Source organism: Ailuropoda melanoleuca, chromosome 14 (genome assembly GCF_002007445.2).
Source record: "Ailuropoda melanoleuca isolate Jingjing chromosome 14, ASM200744v2, whole genome shotgun sequence".
Classification (NCBI taxonomy): Eukaryota; Metazoa; Chordata; class Mammalia; order Carnivora; family Ursidae; genus Ailuropoda; species Ailuropoda melanoleuca.
The window spans coordinates 44,378,268-44,383,585 of NC_048231.1; positions in this window are offsets into that span (position 1 = coordinate 44,378,268).

Here is a 5,318-nt window from a genome sequence, read left to right on the forward strand (position 1 = left end):
TTGGCCGCTCCGGCCGCGGGCTGACAGGCAGGGGTATGGGGTGGCTAAGCGGGTAGGCGGGGCGAGGGTCTGTGGGAGGCCGAGCGGGGCTCTCGAGCTGCCTGTGACAGGAGGGCTACTTGAGCGGGGGGAGCCGGTGGGGTGAGGAGGCCCGTGGGCGGAGGGCGCTGGTGGGGGGGGGCAGTAGAGCTGGTTTGGGCAAGGAGTGGACAGGGCAGGTGGGGACTTTGCGGGTGGATGGCGTTGGAGGGACGTGAGCTACAGGCCCGGGTTTGAGCCGAGGGGCACCTTGTGACATCGCAAGGGTGGGGGCGGCAGGCTGGGAGAAGCAGTGGGAAGAGCGGAGGACCAGAGTCAAAACCTGGGGCTCTTTTCCCGACTTCCTCTGCTTTTTATTCCGTGACCTTGGAGACATGCTATTCTTGTAAAACGGGGTGCTTACCTACTTTGCCCGCTTCGCATTGTTGTGAAGGGCAGATGAAACAGTACATCTGAAAGTGCTTTTTGAAATGCAAATCCGCGCGTTGTTTTTCTTTGAGTCTAGAGGGGGCGTTAGACTGCGTAAAAGATTGTGGTTTTGGAGAAGGGGCAGTGGCAGGGAAGGGGGAATGAACTGTCAGTAGGCAGAGAATTGAACTCAGGATTGCTTCAGAGGAGGAAGGAGAATTTATGCCGGAGAAATCTTTGCCTTGGGAGGAAGGTGAAAGGAAACTCAGAGGTGTGTCTCGGCTGGTGGACAGAACACAGATTTTAGAGTCAGACCTGTTTGGTCCCTGCACTGTCACTATTTGTCCTCTTGGGCAAGTTACTTCAACTCTTAGAGCCTGTTTGCTTATGGGTGAAATGAAGTGATTCTCGAGGAGTAAATGGATTCAAGCATAAAGTGCCTCCCGTAGAATGGGTGAACATTAAATGTCAGCTTTCTTCCCCCACCGTCGTGTCATGAGACTCATCATAGTATGTTAGCACTGAAGAAATGATTTTCTTTCTTTCTTTCTTTCTTTCTTTTCTTTCTTTCTTTCTTTCTTTCTTTCTTTTTCTTTCTTTTTCTTTCTTTCTTTCTTTCCTTATTTATTTGAGAGTGCGCGCGCACATGCGTGTGCAGGGTGGCGAGAGGCAGAGGGAGAAGGAGAGGGTCTTAAGCGGACTCCGGTGCTGGGCTGGATTTCATGACCCTGAGATCAGGACTGGAGCTTAAACCAAGAGCCGGCTGCTCAATCGACTGTGCCACCCAGGCTCCCCAAGGATGGGATTCTTTTTTCATACAGTCTCTGGCAGGTGAAAAGAGATCTATTGTCTAAGAGTAGGAGAAAAGTGGTCGAGACTGGAGACCTGTCTGCTGCAGTTGAGAGTAGTTCTGTGGGTCTGGTGAGGGGTGAGGCTGAAATGCTGTGTTAGGCTTTCTGGCATAGTATCCTTGGCTTTGTGGGTTCTTAAATATGATTTCTCACTTACCTGCAGGGTGAACAGGTCCTGGGAAATTGATGCCTACTTGACTTCTAATTGAAGGAGAAATTCAAAAGAATGGAAAGTATATGAGTTCTAGAGATAGGAATACCTGAATTTAAATCCTGTATCATTTGCTTCCATTAGTGTGACTCTGGGTAGGTCAGTTCCCCATCCTGAACCTTTGCTTTCTCCTGCAGAATACAAGGACAGTTCTTGTTAAGAGTATTATGAAGATCAACAAAATGACACAAATAAAGGCAGGGACATGAGTACCTAATGATTGAAAACTGTTATCATTGGATGAGCCTGACTAATGGACCACAGTGCTGCCTTATCAAATCATATTCATGCCAGCTAGTCAGCACATTCTCTTCTTAGTAGGAGAGCTAAAAAGCATATCAGAAGTTTGCTTGCTGGACTTGGAGAAGAGAGAAGAGATTGTAGGGAATTGGATGAAGACAGTCCTGTGGCTCTAGCAGGGCACCCTTTCCCACTCAGTAACTGAGAAATGTACCTTAAGCTCAACAGGCCTTTTTCAGCCTTCTTCCATAATCACAAGAACATTCCGTAATTGCAACATTGTTAGCTTTGTATCTTATAGTAACTGCTTCAGTTGTCAAAATTAGGATATATTTTACAACTAATTAATACAGCTTTTAGACTGGCAGCTCCCCAGTACTATCTCTTAGTTTGGGAGGTACTTCAGTTTCATTGGCAACAGTTACAGATCACTTTAGAAAATAGTTATCAGAGCCAGCCTGAGGCTGCAATCTTCAGAAGGGATTGCTTGCAAGGTTGGTCCTTGGCTCACATCTAGGAACTTGACAACTTGAACTGTTCCCTCCATTTTCTAACTGATAAGGGCGGTTCATTGTGCCTAGACTCTGAACAAACAATATGATTACCTAGGCAGACAGTGCCTGTGTCTATCAATAAAAACCTTGGTTGCTATGTCTCTAATGGATTTCCCTAGGTACAAACATAGCATACATGTTACTACATTGTCTGCTGATGTAGAAGGGCACATGCTCAGTGCATACCTTCACAGGAGGGAGAGAACACGAGGAAGCCCATGCACAGGTTTCTCCAGAGTCCACCGGTCTTTGTCTCTGACTGATAAATTCACTGTAATACAGTTTACTGTAATTTAGCTACGAGTACAGCTATGTATGTGGGGGTGGTCTTGGGGACCCTGAAATCATTTCTTACTTAGAGAAGGCATCTGTAGGTGGCTGATTCCATCAGATATATATGGGTTCCTCTTATCCTCATCTGGGATCTTGAGACTTCATTATGCTGGGGATCATTGTTACTATTTAATCGGATAATATATGGCTACTTATTACATTCCACTACTTTAAAACAATTGACAATAAGCCCTCAGCATTCCTGGGGAAGTATTCTTGAGGTTCTTAAGAGTAAAGGAATTTCTGAGTACCCGCCGGGATAATGAAGGTGGGGACTTAAGTGGGGAGATGAATGTTGAAAAACCTCCTTTTCTCATTTATTTGTTTCTGTTTTTTTCTCTTGTATTTTTCCAGAGAGAAGGCAGAGGACTGAGCGGGGCTTGGTCCAGATAGGGTTGAGCTGAGGTTTTTGAGTTAGCTCAACTGAGGTTGAGCTCAGTTTTTTGAGTTAGACCTGACATGTCAACTCAGACATTGGTAACTCAGGCAGCCTTGACATGCTTTTTATGGCACTTGGGCACATTAGTGACATAACTTTCCCTGTCTTTGTCTATCTACATGCCACAGTGGTGTTTCCTTACTCCACTCACCCACTCTGATCCCAGGCTGTGAATATTATTGCTACTAAGTAAATTTTACTTTTCTTTTAATTAATTAACTCATTCAGGAAACATTTGTTGAGCACCTACTGTTACTTAGTACCCACTAGGTAGGCCAAATCAATAAGAAACAGTGTTAATGAGATTGCTCAGGTCATCAGCATCAAGTCAGACTTACTACAAGTAACTCTTCTACTCTTATATCACAGGTCTGGTGACCAGACTCCTGCCATGTTCATATAGTCAAACCCAAGTCTCTTTGGTGTCAATGCTTTGATCCATATCTGAGCTTTGACCTTTTCCTGCTAGGCTGCCCCTAAGACTAGAACTGCAGCCGTAAAGCCCACCCTCAAGATTGTGGGCCACCCTGAGGACAGGGTTCCTCAAGATCATGTCCCACACAGCCCTCAGCCCTCTCCCTCTGGGAGGAAAGTTAGAGGAGAGAAATAGAGAAGAGAGTCCTGTCTACAGTGGAATCTCCATGTATGGTCGTCTTCCAGTCTCCGTCTCCCTGACTTCTTTCTGCCTGCTAGTCTTGCTCTGCTCTCCTCCTTCTAATCTGTCTTTAGAATGTTACTGAGCTGCCTCTGTCAACTTCCTCCTGGGTCTGCCTGGTTATACTCCTCTGTGTCTAGGACATTGGTGATCTGTTCCTGCCTTTCCTCGTCTGGCCTGTACCATACTAATGGATCTTGAACCCTGGGACATGGAGAGTTCCTGGCCGAGACAAAAAGTAGGCAGCATTTCTTGCCCTCCCACCCCTCTTCCCACCCTCAGGAGGCTTTGATCAGAATCTTTTTCCATATCCTAAAATATCCTCTCTTTTCTTCAGTTAGAATGCTAGAATCTTGAGGTGTCTTAACTAACTTGTTGTGGTGTTTAAATGGCACTGAAGCATTAGGGACAGGCCAGAGCCTCCCTGGTGGACAGATGTGCTCCAGAAGATGAGCTGGTTAACTCATATCTAATTGGAGGAACGTATGTTCTGATGCTCAGGGCAGTGGGCTTTCTGGAGTTAATGGTTATCCACTCCTTTAGTGTGGTTTACCATGGAGTAAAAATCATGGTATTGGCATTTTTTTCCAGCATCATGAAGCTGAAAATTTCCATCCTCATTCCCTTTCCTTTGTGAGACTATGTTAAAAACAACTATCTATAGAGTAAGGCAAGAGAAAATTAGTGTCAGTAGAGGGAATTCGTGATGCTAGAACCATTGTTGTTAAACCAGCTCCAAAATATTTTAAGAAGAAATTGGAAGAAAAAAAACTTTACCTGTAATCATGCCACATTAACTATATTAGGTTGCTAGGGCTACCATAACAAAGTACCACAATGACTTAAACAACAGAAATTTATTTTCTCATAGTTTTGGATGCTAGAAACCCAAGATGAAGGTGTCAGCAATGCTGGTTTCTTTTGAAGCCTTTCTCCTTGGCTTGTAGATAGCTGTCTTCCTGTGTCTTCACATAGCCTTCCCTCTGTGCCTGTCTGTATCCTAATCTCTTGTTATAAAAACACTAGTAAGATTGATAGGACTGGCCCACCCTACTTACCTCGTGTTAACTTAAAAACCGTATGTCCAAGTACAGTCACATTCTGAGGTACCTGGGGATGAGGAATTCAATATATGAATTTGGGGGGGGACACAATTCAGCCTATAACACTTAACACATTAGCATTTTAATTTCTTAGATCTCCTTTTTAGTCTTTAGCTATATTCACTTTATTGCTTATTTCAAAATAGCCCATATTTATTATGTTAATGACTGCATGTCATATTTTGTATTGATAGATCATAATTAAGCATTTCTGTTTAGACTGTCTAGTTTTTCCCTTAAAAAACAGCATGTTTGTACATCTAAAATTTTTTTTTTTAATTGTATTTGTTCATTTGAGAGACAGAGAGAGCACAAGCAGGGGGAGACACAGAGAAGCAGACTCCCCGCTGAGCCGGGAGCCCGATGTGGGGCTCGATCCCAGGATCTGGACATCATGGCCTGAGCCGAAGGCAGACACCCAACCATCTGAGCCACCCAGGCGCCCCTGTACATCTAGAATTTTGTCTTCTTCTGAATCACATTCT